Genomic DNA, 21,796 nt, shown 5'->3' with positions numbered 1-21,796 from the left:
TGGCTGGAAGATTTGGAATGAATCCTAACCTCTGGCATTGCTCTGGACAATCCCCCAGGCCATCATTATTCGCATGTAAAGTGCCTGTAAAGGACTATGGCTTCATGACGCTGATCACACACAGCCATGGGAGGAATTGGGGCGGAACAAGAGGGAGCCCCGCTCCTGCAGAAACTGTTTTACCGGAGCGCCGTTCCTACACAAGGCAAACACCCGCCTCCCGGCCCCCGCAAGTTGTGGAAGCTCTCTTCCCATGACTGCCATGACATTTGAGTAGTGTAGTTTCCACAGGCTGCATCTAAAAGTCGCCCCTTTGTTCACAGCCCAAACTTAAACAATTAACCTGTCCAAAGCTGTCAAAGATGTATATTTGTCTCATGCTTTGCCCATATTTTGCTGCCAGTGTGACTATTCTGACAGATGGATGAGCACCACACCCAGTGTGCATTGCATGCAGAAGGAATGAACGTTTGAATTACTAGCACAGAGATGTTTGGTAAATTGGTGGTCATTCTTATGTTCCCAAAATGCACTTCGTTTTTATGCAAAGCAGCCAGCATCCTGTATTCGGGGCACGCACATCATTCGATACGGAGCTCTGCCGCCCAGTCTGGCCCACACCCCTGACAATCCGCCCCCTCTATGCACACCCGTGAAGGAGAGGGGTGGGTGAGTTCCCCCAGTACATTGTGTCCATTTCCAGCACTGTACAGAGCCCAAGGACTCAGAATGAGAATGCTGTGTTTCTGGTGATGCTAACCTGCCATGCAGGGATCTTTTCTGATGTGAGCCTAATGGAGCTGCTTAAAACAGAGACCCGTATGCTTAACACTGGTATATTCTTCTTGCTCTGCCACCTCCTAAACTCAGGTAGAAATGGAAAAACTGCATTTGCAATGATTGGCCCTGCCTGGCCCCCAGAGCAAAAGTGCTTCCTGACTTCACATGGATGGTCCGCCCAGGCAGTCAGAAAATTAAATATGCAATCAGGTTTTCGCAGATTGGCTGGACACTTGAATATGCATGGAAGCAGCTCTTAATGTGTGCAAGTGTTTGCAGGGGATGAGCCCTGGGACTTATTCTCTAGCACTGGCACTTATTATCTCAGCTCAGTTTTCATGAACAGATCTGCTTTGCGTATTCTCTTGATAACTTTGCTTAACACTTCTGGGCCAACTGTAGGTGATGATGGCACGTGTGTGCTGAAGAAATGCGGGGTCTGGGCACTTAGAGCCTTCTTCTGAGTTTGGCACTAATTTGGTGGTAATTCTGCCTAATGACTGCCACTTGGTCACATAGGTTTACCACGGAATTACAAGTGGTGGTAGGGTGGTGTTAGTTCCCATTTTTGGAGTCCATAGGACACCATGGGGTTTTTTGGAAGAGTTACAGCAATCGGTAACTCACCCACTGTAAACCTGCTGATTTTTTAAGGAAACGTGTAGGCTTCGCCACCAGCTTTTTTGCTGGAGGTGAATCCTCAACTTTTCCTCCAAACTCAGAATTCGGCGTTGCGGTAACAACGGCGGAGTTTCTGTTACCACTGAAAAAATTTGGAATTACCACCACTTTTTTACTGCACCGCTGAACTCATAATGAGACACTTATCCGTTTGCAAATAATGAACTGTCTGCATGCAGGGTCTGGCCGAGGAACGCTAGCGCGCGTAGAGCATGTCGCGCCCTAGTGAATCCAGTCAAGCCTATCCGCGCGGTATGTTGCCTGTCGCATCTTTGCATCCCCCGGCTTTGGGAATTGGCCCCTCTGCATGCATTTTGCTCTTAGGCTAAACTCACAGATTCGAATACCTTTAAGACATCAGTTACAGCTTCAGACATCTGGGACTCTAGAAGATCGACCTTCTGGCAGTCACGCCTTTTCCTTAATGATATTCTTAGTTGATCGCTGAGCTGTTGCCACAGTCCCACTCAAGCTGAAATACCCCCGGGCCCACTGCTCATGAAGCCCACCTCAGACCCCAAGAATCTGCCAGGCTTATAACTCATTTCTGGTTCCCTGTGGGTGAGCAGAAGGCTTTGCAATTCCATTCAGTCAGATGATCAGTCTGAAGATCATCCATCCACGTGCCTCTTGCTTGCTGGGCAGCTGGTCAAGGTCTCTCCAGTCACTGGACCTGCTTCTCCTTTGTGTTTGGGAATACAAGAAACATTAAAGTGAATGAGGGTGTTGGGGGGGGACACCCCCATAAATAATGTAAAAGAAATTTGCTGGGTTTTTTCATTAAAGAAATCGTGGTAAAAAACCCAGCGAAAAAACATCCCGTGATGAAATGACATGGAACCTTCTACACCATTGACCGCAGCCTCCTCATTACTTGGTATTGATGAAACTGTTCCAAAATGTCCTGGTTTGGTATTGCTTCACTCCTCACCACCGTAGTGGTTGCATGGCGACACGGCTTGTCTGAGTAGTAGTGTTGCGTGGCCCTTCCTGGGGTGAACTGGACTGGTGATTCCTTCCTCTGTGACCGCACCCAGAAGGCGTGAGGGCTACTTCATGAATTAGCTTGACTGCCAATCCTTTTTTATAAACCTGCATGATATGATATGATATGATATGGTATTTGTAACGCGCCTATACACAGGTGTTTCAAGGCGCGAGAATGACTCTCCTGGCGCCCACCCTTAGCAGCTATGCCATTGGATATCTCATGCACGCCGATGACACACACCTGCACCTGAAACTAGAGGACGGCGGTGGTCTCTGAGGAGATGGCTACCTCCTGCATCAAACACAATACAAGTTGGCTAAGTGCCAACTGCCTCTGCCTCAACAGATTGAAGGCGGAGAGTCCAAGCTCTTTGGCCTTGAGGACTTAGAATGTAATCTTCTTGCCGCAGATGGCCGCTACCACCAGGTGGTCCATTACTATGTTGAGATCCTTCAATGGGGACAATCATAAATAATAATCCATAAAGGGACAAGAAAGTAATACCACGTAGGATAAAAATCAGGATACGTGGCAGACGTGCGCTAATTTGAAATTATGTCTAGAGAGAATTCTCCATCACGACGATGGCCTGGTACTAAACAGAGCCAACGTTGTAGAGAAGGAGCCAAGATCCCCACCTCAATTGACCCACCCCTTTTACCTGTATGCTGGAAACCAGAGTATGAGACGTATACAGAACAGCTGAATCAACAAAGAGCAGAATACAGACTCAGTCTAGTGCCAGTGAAAGGGCCAGTACCTAAGAGAATCTGGGAGCCAAGGTACCCATTGAGAAAACCATATCTGCATACAAAGAAATATGATGGCTATCTGAATGAGATCCCTGAAGAAGCAGAACAAATAAACAGCAAGGATGAATGGTACTATCACTAGCCATTGCTAAATATATGCTATAGGGAGCTTAAGATAAAGTACATACAAAGATGCATTTATCAGAGAATGCGGATATTCTATAAGGCATCAAGAAAGCAATAAGCATAAGTGACATCTTGGCCTCAAGGTGAAGAAACTTATGCCACAAAAACAGATGAACATATGAAATCATTTTACATGTGTACAGATACAGACGAAACGCACGCAGCAAAGTAATCGTGAAGCTAGTTCTAAGCTTATAGTAAAATAGATTGCAGCAAGCAGTAACGCATACAAACATACCTTGGAATGAGAGAATTATGGATGTTTCCACTAAACGTATTAAAGCAGGTTGGACATTAACAAAAAAGCCTCAGTTCAGTGTGTCACAGTTAAAAAAGTAGACATTGAATTACAGAAGCGGAGCTCAGAAAGGCGAGATTGGATGAGCCCCAAGAAGCCAAGGTCTTATCAAACTGGAGTAAATTGACTTTGAATACAAAAGCGTGTGAAAGAACAAACCTCCTGACCAGAAGGAATGAACATAACAAGAAAGACGTCAGAGGTCTATTGGAATAAAACATTAAATACACGAAAAGGCTTGATTTTATGGTCTCTAGTCACATGGAAGCAGGAAGTTGGACGAACAAGATGATTGCACCTACGCATGGAGGTAGACTGTGCTTCTCACTCCCTAATTTTCTCAGAGCTAAGAATACTCTCAAGGAAAAAGTTCAAAGGCTCAATTGACAGTAGACCACTGAGGTGATGATGGATTGATATGCTAATTGGTGGGAAGCTAAAGTTAAGGCAACTACACCAGCATCTGGACCGCCAGCCTGCAGGCTGCTAACGTAGGTGGAAAAGTACTGAAGATGGATAGAATGCCAACCACTTGTAGAGGACTTGCATATTCAGGGGTCCTATAGTGTGTAAACCAATGGGACGTCATGTATTTAGTGACATTCATAGTGGTAATTTTTAGAGGAGGGCTTAGTTGCCCACCTGATGTTAAGTAACCAATCACATAGTTACACTTTTTTAGACTAGTATAGGTCATATACTTAGATAATTGCTTACAGCCAATCACTCCCTCTGATAGGTTTTGTAGTTTGCCACGTAGGATGACGTTGGTAGTGACGTAGGTCAACCTCATTGATGACACATTTTGATTATAAAAGAACAGTTTTTTCTTAAATACTTTGAGTTTGAAGATCGAGCGTTTGCGTTGATGTTCGTTATGCTCCCTGTTTTAGAAAATTGATATTAAAACAGTCTTCCTTTTGTGAACTTCGTGAGTCGGCTCTATTATTTGATGTGTGAGTAAGATATGCACCCCCATCATCTCAAGGTTAATTGCTGCTCATCAAAGGAGCTGGACTATCCAGTTCACTTGGTAGCTGAGAGAGGATTGTTTAAGAACCATCGATCTGAGTAAACTGTAGAGTTTCGGCAATATCGTATGACCTTTGCCATTCAGCTGAAAGAACGTGAAGCTCCCCGTAGATAGTGGCTAGTGTAAAACCAAACAGGTGTCTTGCAAGACCAGGTGTGGCGTGTTCCTTAATTTCAGATAGAATCCCTTCCCACGTCTACGTGAAGCGGATCGATCGGAAGGTTGAAGGGGCGATAAAAAAGGCAGACGATCCCGAGAGTCAGAAGAGGAAAAGATGATATCGGTGAGTAAAAAACTGAGCAAGCTGACAAAGGCATGGATGATGAGTGAAGAAAAAAGAGAGTAACGGAGGGAGGCGGGATAAAATATAACGTGAGAGTAAGTGTATAATATATGTGGGGAATGAGATATTGGGTCTCATTATGAGGTTGGAGGTAGCCTTGCCGGTAAAACTGGCAAGCCTACCTCCAAACTCGCACCCAGGTCCGGCACCCACGAATGGGCAATTACTGGGCTATTCCGGACCAGCCGGACCCGGTAATGCACTTTCGCGGGTGCTAGGCCCGGCATAGGGCTCAATGGGAATGGGGAAGGAGCTAGCACCGGTACCGTTAATACCCTCAGACCTGGTGGCTGCAAGGGCACCCACGAGCAAAATGCATTTTATGGCGGTACGGTAGCAATGGGGCTGGTAGGCTTACCAGCACCGCTGTTGCCTTACTGCCATACTTGTAATGAGGCCCATTGACTTGAGTGTGGCCGAGGAATGATATAAATCGTGAGAGAGGCCACGATAAGAGACTACGCCCTGGCCTGCATTTTTCATGACATAACATAAGAAGTCTGAACCCAAAATTCCATAGCGGAATACTAGGAGACGATCCCGATTAAAGACGGGACTGAAGGAGTAACTTAAACTCTAGTCAGAGTATTTTTTAGAGGGCTAACGAGTACTAAGAAGAGAATTATAGAAAATGTATGTAACCGGTTGAGTCTGTCTGTGTGTTTTATGTGGTTTTATGAACGATGACTTCATCAATGGAAACAATTATTTGATTATTTAGAATTGAACCTTATGGTTATTTTTTAGAAAGATTAAAGTAACAATTGTGGTTAGTGGGATTGGAGCTTGCGATGATTGGTGCTCACTCATGTTATGTTATTTTTCTGAAACATGTTTTTAAAATCTGTGATTAAAAATAAAACTAAGTGCCGCACAAAGCTAAGAATAGATGAGTTAAGAATGGAGGATATTACTCCACTTGTGCATCTCTGTAAGCAGTTAGCGAAACATGCATTAAGGCTTAAACAATATAGTGCGGAATGGGTTAAGGGAACCGCAAATAAAATGTTTATGCCGTGGCCACAAGGAGGTTCGCTATTGAAAGCAGTCATGCAGCATATGACAACATATCTGTATGCAGCATACACAGGAAACAAGCTAGAAAAGGGGTTAGCTAGTTTAGAATTTTGGTAGATGTATCAACAACAGAAGGAGGAAGAACCACCTATAGATTGGATACTTACTATATGCAGAGAGGGGGGTGGGGAGCCTTCTGCTCCTCCCACCCCAGCTGAAACAGGAGACAGGAGTAAGAAAGAGGATGGGTCATATCCATTAATGGAGCTTAAAGCAGCAACAGGATATAGTAACCCGGCATATGAGTCACCTATGCAAAGCAGTGACGAAAGCACAGAGAAAAATACTGAGAAAGATGTAATCTCTAAGGTCCCAAGGGACAAAGAGAGACAGAATAAGTTAAGAAGTGATTGAGCAAGTACATCTCTAGACATAGGATGAGAGATAAAACGATGGAAAGGAGAAAGAGACAAGGCTGATGTGATAGCGCTTTTACAAAATGAAGGGATGGGTGGTCAAATTTTATTAAAACTCGATGGTAAGAGCATTGAGGATGTAAGGCAATAGGAAGCTCAAGACAAACAAGACAAAGAAGATAAGGAAAGAGAGGAACAATTGAAAGATGAAGGAGCGAAAAGAAAGGATAGGCAGAGACGAGAGCAGTTGTACCAAGAAGAACAATCGAGAAACAAGAGAGAGCAGAAGAGCAAAGAAAATGCGATAATAGACAGAGAGCGATCGATGAGCAGGAAAGAACAGAACAAAAAAGAATAGAAGCAGAGGAATAGAAAATAAGGGATAAAAGAATATAAAAGCTAAAGGATGCGGAGATACGCATGGCAAACGAGAGAAGGGAGATGAAGAAAAAAGAGGAAGACAGAGTAAGAGAAGAAGCGAGGAAACGAAGAGAATTTGATGATGATATAGAACGTAAAAGAAGTCAGAGAGCACGCGATCCCGATCGCCTGGAAAAGGAGAGAACAGATCCTGAGCCAGAAGTAGCATGGGATGATATAGAGGAATTTTTTCCAGAGTACGAGTCATTACCAGGCCCATCTAGAGTAAATCTAGAAGATGAGTTTGACTCGAGGAGCATTGGGGAAGTGATTGATAAACTATATCATGAAATGAAAGCCCAGAAAGAGTTAAAGGGGATGGGAAAAAATGATCGAATCGAGAATACTCAGTTGTATGACACAGAGGGAGCCTCATGTAGTACAAGGCCAAAGGAGCCGTCTCTAGATAGACTGACACTGAGCAGAGATGATGATGAGAGACGTTGCACAAGTTGGGCTCAGGAAATATCAGACAAAGACAGAGACACCTTCCATAGGAAAGGAGGAAGGGATGTATCTGGCCCTGAGGGATGTTTTTCAACAGAGAAAGAAATCAGATGGTCATATTTAAACACACTTGTAACTAGGGCACCAGAGCCACTGACACAGTCAGATCAACCCAAGGGGCAATTCCAAAGTGAAAGGGGAGAATTGCCACCTTATGTGAGTATACTAACATCACTACCTGGTAGAAGGCGATGTGGGAATATTGTCCTCGGGTGGACAGACAAATGATGAGAGATGAGAATGAGTTTGGGGCTTCGCAGTTTCCCTTATAGAGGCCAGACCACAATATATACTGTGGCCCCAGATGGATAAGGATAACTTAAGATGTAAACTACTGAGCTTAACTTAGGGCACTGGAAAATGGATACATGAATTAGAGAAAATGACGGGAGGAAACACGTTAGCCATATGGAACATTAAAGGTCTCCTCATCGAAATACTTGGTGAGAGAGCTGATGATGTATGGACAAGGGCAGGGTACCCTGGTGTGACTATAGTTAACACTGCTCATGATGGAGCACTATTCAATAACTGTAGGGCAGCGGTCTGGAAGGCACCCAGAGTACTATATCCTGACACGTCCGATATGGGAGCTATAATGACAAAAAAGATGAAGGACGGAGAGGATTGTTGCTTTACATTCAAAATTCTCAGGAATCTTTGGCTTTGGAAATGTGCGAGTCTTGGGCAAAATCTATACCTGTATTTTATCATATATTATGCGAGGGGCTACCAGAAGCTGTACAGAAGCAGCTTAAGACTTAAGAAATGAGTGGGTATTGAAGCCAAACCATGGTCAGAGATTCAGCTGACCACTGAGCACGATTGCAGGCTCCTGCAGGTGAAGAATCGCAAAAAGTATGATGCTTGGAAAGGAAAAGAGGCAAAATTAGTGCAGAAAAAGCAGTCCAAATATGCCATTGAAAGGGCGATGTTGACGAGTGTAGATGGACCGAATCCACAGCAGAATGCCATAGGTGAATAACCAGCGGCAGTTTGATCAAAGTAATAATAGGTTTAGTCCGCGTGGAAGGGGTAGATTTTGAGGAAGAGGTTTTCAGAATAATCATGGAAATTGGCAGAATAATCGGGGAGGTTTTCAGAACAATCAAGGTGGGTTTCAATACATGCAGAATGACGGTCAGAACATACAGGATGGGCAGATTAGGAGGCCACCCCTATGTTCGATATGCGGGATGACACAGCATTTTGCTCGCATGTGTAGATTTCAAGGGTTCGTGCAAAACAACCAATTTTCAAGAAGGGGGATTTCAAACCCGCCTGCATATTCACAGCAGTATAGTGATGGGTTTGCTCAGAATCAAACGATGCAACAGCAGCAAGCGCCGAGAGTGCAGCAAGGCTTGCAGACACAGCAGGTAGCAGTGGCTCCACCACAAGGGCAGTCGCAGCATGCACCCATGCAGATTCAGCAGAGTACAAGTACAGGGCAGTTAACGACACCTAGGATAGGGAGTGTCACAGTTAGTGGAGGGAATCCGTTTTCAGGTAACAGAATGAGTCTGTACCCACAATAGGACAGCTCACTGGGGGACTTGAGGTGCTCGGTCCTATCTGTGATGCCGAATCCTCATGAGGAACCAAGGGTAGACGTCACTACAAGGGGGCAAACATTTTTCGATTTTAGTAGACACAGGTACAACGCGCTCATTTATACCTGAGGGAAAGTTTTTAATGTCTGGCACCACCATGAATAGTCGAGGCTTTTCAGGAGCTACAAGTCGAGTTCCTTTCACTGAAGAGTTACCAGTCTCTATTGGAGAATGTGACATGAAGGAGCTGCTGCTATACTCTAGGCAGACACCTGTCAATATATTGGGTCGAGATTTGATGACACAGCTCAATAGGACCATCTCGTTTACCGGTGAAGGCATAGTGTGCTCTCCAGGGATGCATTATTTAAACGTGTGTGAAATTATTAGAGCATGGACAAATAGCCATGAGAGCAATGCCTTTAGAGCCAGAAGTTTTTTCATTATGGAGTACGTGTTCTATTAGCATATCTGCAAGGCCTAGCAGGCAAGGCAATGAGAATACCTGATGAATTTCTGTTTAGACCAAAGATACCTATGCACGAAGAAGAAGGGCAAATATTTCCCTTGGAATTACAAGCAGCCATAGTGCGAGGTGAAATGGCTTTGCTTGATGGGAATGATGACAAAGGCAGACAATGGTGTGCAGTAATTGCCTTTGGAGAAGGTTACAGATTAACTGACGTCACCGATGAGGACATGTTTGGCGATCATCTATCTGATGATGAAGTAATATTTGAGATGAGTTTTACTTTTGGGTAAGAGCCATTAAACGAGAGGTACCCCAGAAAATGATGTTGGCATAGCAACGTCCTGAGTATTTTGAGGAACATATGGCAAAGGTGCCAGCCACATTATGGACCACAGGTCCCTATAACGTAGACCTATTGAAGGGGGTTGGAGAAGTAAAGATTAAACTGAAACCAGGAGAAATGTTACCTCAAGCATGACAGTATCCCATGTCTCGAGTGGCAGATGAAGGTATTTTCAAAACAATTTCCGCCATGAAGGAGCAGGGCATCTTAGTGATGTCAGTCACTGTGTAATACTGCTGTGTATCTTATCAAAAAATCTAAGGGGGGTCATGGCGTTTAATTCAAGATCTTAGACCAATAAACCAGATTATAGAAGCAGAGTTCGCTCTAGTCCCTGTCCCGTCCACAATTCTATTAATATACCTGTTAGAGCACGATATTTCACTGTGATTGATTTGAAAAATGTGCTTTTCTCAATCTCATTGCACAAAGACTCACAGGATCTGACGTCATTTGTGTTCAGACAAACGCGACTGAAAAGTACTCGGCTGCCCCAGGGGTATTGTGAGTCTCCATCGATTTTCAATAGAGTCCTGCAGATGGACTTGAACAATATTGATTTGCGAAAGTGTTGTTCTGCAATACGTAGATGACATATTAGTTTGCAGTACTACAGAAGAAGAGTACAGACGTGATTCTGTTCAGCTGATGATGATACTTGCTGACAAAGGATATAAGGTTGACAAAGAAAAGTTACAGTATTGTCAACAAGAAGTGTTGAATATTAGCCAATTGATTTCAAATGAAGGAAAGCAGGTTATTCCTGAGAGGGCTGAGGCTATTTTGAAAACAGCAAAACCACACAAGATAAAACCCATGCAGATGTTTTTGGGATTGTGCAATTACATCAGAGCATGGGTCTTTGATTACAGTTCATAAATAAGGCCTTTACTACAGGCTTTAGGGAAAGCGCACAGGCAACACAGGAAACAATTGCGTGGACTGAGAAAATGGAGGAAGCATTTGAAGAGCTGAAAAAAGCAATTTGTACAGCTCCAGTTTTAGGGATTCCTAATTATGCTGAGGAATTCTTTTTATTCTCGCACACAGATGGCACTGTTATGACAGCAGTCCTCATGCAGAGAACCACGCTCGGATAAAAGCCCCCTGCATATTACAGTGGGATTTTAAACCCAGTAATGAGAGGTCACTTTCCGTGCGAACAGTCTTTGGCTGCCACCGCGTTCACCATAGAGAAAGCTGCAAGCATAGTGATGTGTTGTTTCATGCTATTATTTGTAGAGCATGCACTATTTGCTATTCTAGAGAAACCTAAGGGAACATTGACTTCTCAAAGGCTTCTGCCTATGAGGTATTTATATCAAATCCAGCGATCAAATAGTTCGATGCAGAGTGAATCTTGCCATGTTTGTAACCAAACCATTGGCAGAGGATGAGCATGTGCATGACTGTTCGAACTATGAAGTGTTCTATGATGAAATCCCAAGAGTAAAAGAAAATGCCTTGCCGGATGGAGAAATTGTTTTTATTGATGGTTCTCTGAGAATCGATCAAAACGATGGGCAGAGGTATACAGGTGCCGCTGTGGTAAAATACACAGCCAATGGGGAGTTTCAGGAATTGGTAAGTGCATGACTACTGTCTCACTATTCAGCAAAAGCTGCAGAGTTAGTGGGCTGATTGTCGCGCTCGAGAATCATGCAGACCAGGAAGTAACAGTGTACAGCGACTCCGCCTATGTGACATCAACAGTGCAGGCAGGGTTAGCACGTTGGAAAAGGAGGGGCTACCTCAAAGCGGATGGCATGCCAGTGAAGCACGCATCCTTATTGCATAGGCTTGTTAGGGCACTACAACTCCCAGTGGCCATCGCGGTCGTTAAATGCGCAGCTCACACTAAAAAGACAGACTTTATTTCACTCGGAAACCAAGCAGGAGACGATGAAGCAAAAATTGCTGCATGTTCAGAGAAGACAATGTCCTTTGAAACACTTGATGTAAAAGAAAAAAATGTGTTGATGAATGTGGTTGAAAAATATAGTGATTCGTCAAAGACGCAGTTTATGGAGGTTCAGGGGGAAGCACCTCAAGATGAGAAAGATTTGTGGACACAAAGAGGGTGCTCTTTAAACGCCTCTGAAGCATTGTGGTGACAGGACAGCACTGGTAAACCAGTGATGCATGTAGCCTTACAGAGGGTGGCGATGGACCAGCTACACTACCCTGTGCACACAACTAAGGAGAAACCTGCAGCAACGATTGCTGAAGATTGGTTTGTACCGAATCTGTTAGAGCATGTTGCCTTCTTTATGACAAATTGTATAATTTGTCAAAAATTCAAGGTTGAGCATACATTGCGCACAGTTCGGGGGTTATTCTGAGACCCATTGGCCCCTTTCAGCATTTGCATATCGACTATGTCGATATGATTCAAGTATGTAATGAATACAGATACATAATTGTTGTGGTATGTCCCTTTTCAAGGTGGATTGAGGCAGTTCCCTATACGCATCCAAACTCCACCTGTGCAGCTAGATATTTGGTGCGGGAGGAAGTTTTTCCTAGATGGGGAGTATGCAAGGTAATAAGGTCAGACAACGGTCTGAATTTTGTGAACTAGGCATTTGAGCAGATCAGCTTGTTGCTTGGTATAAAGCACAAGTTTTCCTCGGCTTACTATCCACAAGGAAATGGGATCTGTGAGAAGCTCAATGGCTTTCTTAAAGAAAGGATAGCCAAGTTGAAGCTTACTCTGAAGAAAGGGTGGTTGCATTGCCTACCACTGGCATTATATGCTTTGAAGAACCAACCCGGTTACGACCACCATCTCACGCCTTACAAAATTGTGACTGAAAGGCAGATGAGAAGACCCCTAATGCCCCATCCAGAGTTAGATGTGATGCTCAGTCACTAAAGATTTGTTTGGAATGGAAATGCATAATTATTTGAACTGTATGACTTCCAGTATTTCTGTCGTTTCAGGACAGCTGCAGCAACAAGGGTGCAGGGCAGTACAGAACACAGAAGGAGACGCTTCAACAAATCAACCTCAAGAATTTCGTCTTCCCCAATTATTCGCCGGACATGAGATCCTAATTCGGAACCACATGAGAAAAAGATGGGACAAACCTTGTTTCAACTGCCCATTTATAGTAGAAGATGTCATGCCTTCTGTTGTCATAGTGCAGGGCAGGCGTGCTTGGATTTTTATTGGAGACGTCAAGATTGTTGCTGGAAAAACCTCTCTGCCCACCGCAACCCATCTAGAAGCAAGTACAAGTATCGGGGAAGAACCACAGCACGTGCAGACGAGATCTATGACGAGGAAGAAGGACGCAGACGCTGCCAAATAAGAACAATAAAAAGTGTTGGACTGTGGCTTGGTCCGGGACACTCCTTTTTACTGTCTTTGAAAAGGTTAAGGGAAGAAAATTCAAACACTATGTGCAAATCTGTTGCAGGGTTAAGGGAAGATCTATATTCTTAAAGCCACAGTAGCTCATTGACTTTGGACTGAGGCATGCTTAATCCTTGATAAGAAGAGTAATATCCCAGACTCTGATTGTGGCTTTGATAACTGGAAGAGAGTGCAGTATCCTGATTCGTTCCATACTGAGTTCTTGTTCGAATTTGTCCATGGTGTTATCCAATGACAACGTTTCCAGGATTATATTTGAAGTTTTTCTCTATGTGCTGCGCTCATATCAGCGACTGTGGGGAGAACTTCTAATATACGTACATTTCTGCAAGATCCTAAAAATGGCCCGATTATAAGGAGACTACTTGCAGCAGTTATTGAGCAAGTGTTGCAGTTACCTGAGTATAGTGGTGACAGCACAAATGCCCCTGCCACTTGAGGCTGCACAAAGACTTGTTGGAAGGGTTTTCTTTCGTCTAATTGAAGAATACCCACATTTTGTTGGTAGACACACGGATATGCTCACATTCCTAAGGGATCCAAGTAACATTGAAAGTTTGGCTGAGATCTTGGAGAGAAAAATTATCCAAGTAAGCCTGTATTCCGAGAGAACCCACAGGACGGGGGTGTGAAACTTTCCTTCGAGGGACAGATCAAGAAGGTTGCTGGCAAAGACTGACATTTTGTTTTATGCTAAAAGAGTTTCATCATGTCGTCTAGCTTAAAGCAGATTCAAGGATTGCACTGGGAGTTGGTATATATTGTGGAACTAATCTAGACATATTGAGAGCAGCTTTCTTCTTGCTGGAGACATTTATATTTTGCATGGTTAAGAACTGGTTCCAGAAAAATAAAGACTGAGAGTTCATTCCTGTTATTCAGCAATCAGACCTGTGGATCAAGGACAAAGGTGCCAAGGCAGGACAGCAACTTCCAGGAGGAGTGTGTAATGCTGATGTATTAAAAATTACTTTTTTTCTTCCTTAGGCAATAAACAAGGGGTAGTACTAGTAGCAACTTTGTGATGCCGGATGTAGAAAGACATTCATGTTGTCCACAGAATAGTGTTGTACATCAACATACCTTTGCCTTATTTATGGTTGCATTCTGTTTATAATCATACTGCTCTCACTCATAGTCCACACATCCTACTACCTTGATATACAGGGGGCTAAGACTCCAGTGAATCTTCCTGAGCAAAAGGAAGTAGCAATTGTGGCAACTACTAGATACCCACAGCCTTATGTAGTTATTCCTTTTCCAAAGAAAGATGACCAATTACCTGAATCTGAGATAAGCACCGTTAGCAATCATTCACATGCAAGAAAGGTTGTCAAAACTTTGGTTGGACACAAGAAACAGGTCTGGCAAAATGGGCAAGATGAGAGGTTGCTAGACAATGTGCCCATACAAGTGATGTATGCAAATACACCTGCTCCTGTGGTGAAGAACCCAAAGGTAACACCTAGAAAACAGACATGTATGGAGTTTATGCAAGACATTGTTATGCCTCAATGGACAGCTGAGCAAAGGAAACTTTCAGAACTTTTTCCTACTAGGGGAACATTAACAGGTGTACCTCATCCACTGACAGATGTGCCTATGATTTATCAAGAAACAAGAAGTTATGCTGGTACACTTCATGACATGATTCTGGAAGGTCATATGAGGAGAATGAGAACTAAAAGAAACACTCAAGAAGATGATTTCGAGCTAAATGATTACTTGGACAGTACAGCATATTTGGGAAATAACATTTGGTATCAACACATGAAAGAAGTAGGAAGAAGGACCTCGAATGAGGAGTGCTTTGTATGGGCACTCATGCCATACAGTATGGGAAGGTCTAAAATCATCATAGCTATTGAAATAGACGTCCCGACAGCTCATTGTCTTTCACACATAGCACTTTGCAAAACCAGAGGCCAGGTCATGGGTTGAGATGCCTACCTCAAATGGGCAACTGAATGGACAGATCCAGATGAAGATGACTATGCGCAAGATACTAAAACAAGAAACAAAGCCCACACTAAGAATCATGTGATCAGATATGAGAAGCCCGGAGTAAAAGGAGCTGGAATCAGATAGGAAGTGAGTAAGAAATTGGAGGTTGCAGGAAAATCTGCAGAGGAGTCAGAAGAATAGAGGTCAAATGTAGATCTGGGGATCTGTGTTATCACCCGATGGATGGGAAGATGGAGTGGTCGTCTGCAGGGCCTGGGTGATCATTGGATGCTATAAACCAGTTAATAATAATAATAATAATAATAATAATAATAATAATAATAATAATAATAATAATAATTTAGCATTTATATAGCGCTACAAACCCTCAGGTATCTGAGCGCTGATTAGTATTACCCACAGTGTGTGGTGCTCATTTATCGACCTGGGAAGGATGAAAGGCTGAGTTTGGCCCTGCCGGGATTAGAAGATGCGTCAGCAGGCTCTGCAGAGATATCAAAGCGAGCACTCACTGTACTATCGGACATTGACATTCTGCAGAATGGCTGAAAGCCATTATGGCCAAGACTTGCTAAATTACTGACTTGGGTTGAAGACAGAGGAGGACCTCTGTAGAATGTGCCATTGGAAAGTTCAAAGCTGTACATCAGAAATAATGGCACAAGAAAAGTTGGAGAAAATAAGAATTGTGGTTGAATCTTTGATGTTCCAGGAATGGTACACCGTACATCAGTGATCATGGATCATTATTGGGCTTGTGCAGCCAGAGGATATATCAGATTGCCTGCAGATTGGGGAGGAATATGCACACTGGTGAATGTCCATGTTCCAGCTTTAGTGATACTAAAGGGTGATTTACACATTGACAATTTCCCGAAAGAGATCTGTGGAGCTGAGAAAGAGGATGAAGAGAGAGAACTATTTCTCAGCTAAGTCAATAGAAGCCTTTGATGCCATACCATATGAACACAGGCTGTTTAGCCAGACCGCCTCTGTGTTCACGTTGATCTTCATGCCGGCTGTTCAGGTTGTAGCAAACACCAAGTGGCTACAAATCACCAGGTGGGAATTTCTGCAGACAACTGACACTACAATAAAAGGATTCAATGCAATCAGAGAAGAGATGAGAGCCACAGGATTGATGACTCTTCAGAAAAGATATGCCCTAAACGTGATCACATCTATGGATGGAGGTGTTTGTGCAAGAATCAGAGAATCATGTTGCACATTTTTACCTTCTCATGATGACAAGAATGGAATATTGAAAGAGGTCATCAACATGCTGACAAAACTCCATGCCAGATGATAGAGGAAGTAGAAGACATTTCTGATGACAGCTGGTTTGGATCACTCTTCTTTTGGGATCCACAATGGATGGCAGACATCTTCAAGTTCCTTGGAGCTCTGATAGTGATGCTATTGCTTGGATTGTGTGTGATCAAGATAATAATCTCGCAATGCAAGAAGACAGCAAAGAAAGCCATAGGGATTAAGATTATGATCGATGTCGAATCAGGATGGAAGCCCAAAGATCTGACAGACGAAGAGATCAGAGACTTTGTGAAGGCCAGTATCCATGCACCTGAGGGGACAAAGTTCCTGTATCTGAAAAATCATAAGCAATATGTGGGAAGATGGATCTACTGCAGTCCAAGAGGGCAGTGCCAGCTTGTGACATGAAATGAGGATGAGCATGTGAAAACAGCAGGATGCCTGAAGGGTGTCATAAGGATATGGGTCCCAAAGAAGTTGTTCTTCAGGCCAAGTTGCCTGGATGTGAAGGATGATGTGGGAGTTGTCGATGAATTGCCCAGAGGGGGGAGTGTAGAGAAGGAGCCAAGTACCCCCAACTCAATAAACCTGCCTCTTTTACCTGTGTGCTGGAAACCAGAGTATGAGACGTATACAGAACAGCTGAATCAACAAAGAGCAGAATTGGACTCAGGTACTGGCCCTTTCACTGGCACTGGACTAAGAGAATCTGGGAGCCAAGGTACCCATTGAGAAAACCTTGTCTGCATACAAAGAAATATGATGGCCATCTGAATTAGATCCCTGAAGAAGCAGAACCAATAAACGGCAAGGATGAATGGTAGTATCACTAGCCATTGCTAAGTATATGCTATAGGCAGCTGAAGATGAAGTACATAAAAAGATGCAGTGATCAGAGAATGCAGATATTTTATACAGCATCAAGAAAGCAATAAGGATACGTGATATCTTGGGCTTAAATATGATGGCTAAGTGCTCCGATTTCTCCTGTTTGCTGGCATGTTCCATGTCCAGTTTCTAGAGGCCATCCGTTGAATTGCTGGCTTGGTTAGCAATAAATAGGGCTTCTGACTCGATAATTGTAGGTCTTGGATTGTTAATGGTTTGCGCCAATGCTGGGGACCTTTTGGAGCTCCATTAGTGGATTCCTCCTACGATGAATTTGGATCATTTCTTGAAGAATCCAACCGGTTGATTCTCCTTTTTTGTTGGGTGACAGAATAATGTCTCTGCAAGATCTTAAGGTTGTCCCCTGCATGACTTTGTTCCTTACCTAGGCCTTTTACAGGCCTAAGCGGTGACTTGGCGTTTTGTTCCCAGCTTATATGGTTCAGTCTTCCTCTCTCTACGAGACCAGATTTTTTCAAATCTTTGAAATGTTTTATTTGCGATTTACACTTGTGGCCTTTGTTATTAGATGATATTGAGCCCTCTTAATTTGTTTCCCACAAATCATATCCCAATTCTTGGAGGTACTCTGTTGCCTCGAGAGGAACTTTCTTTATCACTGGAGAAAACACATGAAGGTAGGAACCATCCTTAGCCCCATTCGGGTTTGCTTCTACCACCTTTAAGTCATTTGATATGAGGTGTCTCAGGCTCGGCACTTGATTGAAGATACTAGCAATTGTTCTTCGATTCAAAATCAAGTTGTCCCTCAAATTAATTGTTCTTTCCAATAGAAAGATTTGTTTACAGTGTGGTTTGAAAAGGCTGTGTGAGTGTAGAGATGTTTTAGCCTTAAACTGTGAATCATGACGGGTTAAAGATCTCTTCTCATTTCTAGCCTGTTTTTGCTATTTTTTCCGAATGTCCACTTTTTCCCATATTGATGGGCTTTTTGTTTCGTTTCGTTCCTGATTAGATGCTGTTCTCGTAGCCCCTGTTTTTTTGCTCTCATTCCTGTCTGAACTTTTGCTACAGCCCCTATTAGGAGGTCTCTTACCTTTACTGGGCCCCTTGTTGAGGGTAACTGGGCCCCATTTTCAATATGGTTCCGCTTTGCTGTCCTTTTTCTAGGCTGTGAGGGTAGCAACTCCATGATCAGGATCTTATTTGTTGGCTCCTGTAGTGTTTGCCTTCCCTTCCTTTTCTCCTTTCGCTCACCCTCCCACCCTAAGTTCCATCGTTGTTTCTCTCCCATCCTTTCTTCCTCTCTCCCTTCCACCCTCACATCCTTGTTTTCTCCATTGTTTCCCCCTTCCTTCTCTTCCTTCGTTTTCCTCCCGTTCCTCTTCCCTCCATTTCTACCTTCCCTCCATCCTTCCGTCCCTTCCTTCCACTCCTCATTTCTTGACCCATGCACCTTTCTTTCTTTCTTTCTCTTTCTTTCTTTCTTTCTTTCTTTCTTTCTTTCTTTCTTTCTTTCTTTCTTTCTTTCTTTCTTTCTCAGTGTTCGTGTCTCCTTAAGAGACCGACGCCGTGTCACGTGGGTAGCATCACGTGACAGGGAATGTAAGGGGGAGGGAACGTTAGAGGCAGTTAATGTTATGCACGAGAATAAACCAGACGTATGCATAACCTTGGCGTGTCGGTCATCTTTTCAACAGACCATCCGGGCCTAACAACTGGCGACGAGGTGCTCTCCAGGACTGCCGAGTCCTCCTCCTCCTCCATCTTCCGACAGCAATCCCGCACGGACGCACGCCGCAAGCAACTCCAGCCCGCCGGCGCCCGTGCCTGATCCCAGGCCCGCCTCCTCCTCCCACATCCAACGGACTGATCCCGACCCGCCCTCCTCATAGCTCCACACTGAGGCTCGATCCCGGCCTGCAGCAGCGGATCCCTGGTCCCAGGCCCACCCTCCCTCCTCTGTGCACATACGGCCATGCATGTAATAACACGTGCGCCACAAGCGACCAGCTAGGCCTGTGGCCGCCCTCCTCCTTCTCCACCACAAACACGTGCAAGCCACGTGTGCAGCAGAATGCCTGATCCCAGGCCCATCGACATCCTGAACCAGAGGGGACACCATCACCACGTGGCCCAACACCACCACTTACACGGTGATCGCGCGCCAGCAAGACAACTGGCCCCTTGCAGAGTACCTCCACACATCGACGGCAAAGCAACCCGCCAGCGGCTACAACAGAGGCCTACAGCCCAGCAGACTTCGGAAAAGGTGGGTGATACCCGAGCACCAACAGTAACACACTCTCCAACCGCCACCACATTACCATGAGCTCTCTGCAAGATCAGCAGGCCCCAACCCCTCCGGTCCCCACAGGGAATACGGCAACCACCGAATGGCGCATGCCCCCCCCTTCTCCATGATACCACAAGCGGACAAAGGCCCGAGGTGGGTTGAGTGGTTAGAAGACTTTAACACGTGCATAGACGCAGCGGAAAAGAAAAAATCACCGAGATTACGCAGTATGTTCTTAAACCTAGCAGGAAATGACATCAAAGTCCTGCTGAAAACCATTCCAACGGCCGAACAAACTGACTTCCCGACAATAATTGCAGCACTAAATAAAAGAATGGTAATTGAGCCCAACAGAGACTATAAACGGTACATCTTTAATCAATGCACGCAAAGGATTGATGAGACCGTGGATGAGTTCATCACCCGCCTACGAATAAAAGGAGCAATCTGCGAATTCCATGCTTTCTCGCTTGATGAGGCCATACGTCGGAGAGTAATCGAAGGATGTGTATCCCAGACCCTAAAGAAGCAACTCCTCAAAAAGCCGATCACCATAGAAGAAGTAAGTGAGATGGCTAGGATTTTAGAAAGGGTCGAAAAACAAGTAACACAGATAGCAGGCACCACTTTGACAAAACAGGACAAGAATGAAACGATAGCGGCAATGCAGTCCAACGCCACCAGAACAACAGAGAGAGCCCCCTATCCTAACTATTCAATGACACTGAGAAACCAACGCCAATGCTACCGCTGTGGGATGGCTTTCCCTCATGCAGGGACTTGCTCAGCACTGTCCCAGAGATGTGGCAACTGCAGCAGAGAGGGACACTTTTAGTCAGTCTGCAGGGAAGGCAGACCATTTCCGACGCAAAGACCGCCCGTTGCCCCTCAATTCAAAATACCCAACAGAAACCCACAAGCTCAAGCCTACCAAACACGGTCCTACCACCAAAAGAAGGTACGTCAGAGTGGTCGAAGATATCTACCTGACTGATGAGATCCAGGGAATTGAAGGACACAAGCAAGTATCCCATATAAGAGATGAATATGATGGACCTCCAACACATCACACCCACTATGAAATGTACCAACAAGGTCTCGACTGCGAAGTCGATCAGTATGACCAATATCCGCATGACACATACGTTAATATCATCATGGATGAAGGAGAAGCAAGTGAAGCACCCAAGATACCAGTGGAAATAGGGAGACAATTCTGTTTCCTAGTTGACTCAGGAGCCACCATCAACATAATGGGTGAGAAGGAGTTCCACCAGATTCCTAACAAACCGGCCCTGACACCATCCGATTCCAAGATATACCAATAGGGCGCTGCAACCCCTCTACAAACAATTGGTTCTTTCGGTCGTCGTCTCATCCCCGACAACCACTCCACTACGACAAGCATCCACGTCATTCGCAGCCCGACCAAAGGAAGATGCCTTCTCAGCTAGAGAACTGCCTCCTGCCTAGGACTGATAGAAATACACGTGCAAGAGGGAGACAAAATACACTCAACAGAACCAACACTTGGGACAAGAGACAGCGTGTTCAATGTCAAATCAGGGCCCACGTGTACAGACACCATGTCGAAAGACACCATCGTGAAAGAATTCCCTCTCATCTGCAAGGGCCTACGGAAACTAAAAGGTGCGCCCGTGAAACTCCACATTGATCCCACCGTCCGGCTCGTTCCACAACATCCAAGGAGGGTTTGCTTCTACCTCCAAGCCGCAGTGTCAGCCGAACTTGGACAACTCCTGGAAGATGGGATAATCAAACCAGCTACGGACCCGACCCAGTGGGTCTCCCCACTAGTAATAGTGCCAAAGGACGGAGGACTACTCAGATTCTGCGTGGACATGCGAATAGCCAAACCGCTATTCAACGTGAATGACACCCAGGCCCCAGAATCGAGGACATGATTGTTCAACTGAATAAGTCCACTCTCTTCTCCAAACTAGACCTGAATCAAGGGTACCACCAGATGGTACTCAATCCAGAATCGAGAGGAATCACCACCTTCGCCACACACGATGGGCGATTCCGCTACAAGCGTCTATTTTTCGGCATATCATCAGCTGCAGAAATTTTGCACGAGGGCATCAGACAAATCATTCGGCCGATAAGAGGTGCACTAAACTACAGTGATGATATTCTTGTGTATGTGTCACTCGCAGTCGCGGCCATTGCCGTGACTGGCGATTTCTTCCGCGTTGGAGTTTGAGAAAACACAGGGGAAG

This window comes from Ambystoma mexicanum, chromosome 11 (genome assembly GCF_040938575.1).
Source record: "Ambystoma mexicanum isolate Mex_15411 chromosome 11, UKY_AmexF1_1, whole genome shotgun sequence".
Classification (NCBI taxonomy): Eukaryota; Metazoa; Chordata; class Amphibia; order Caudata; family Ambystomatidae; genus Ambystoma; species Ambystoma mexicanum.
This window is presented reverse-complemented; position numbering follows the sequence as displayed.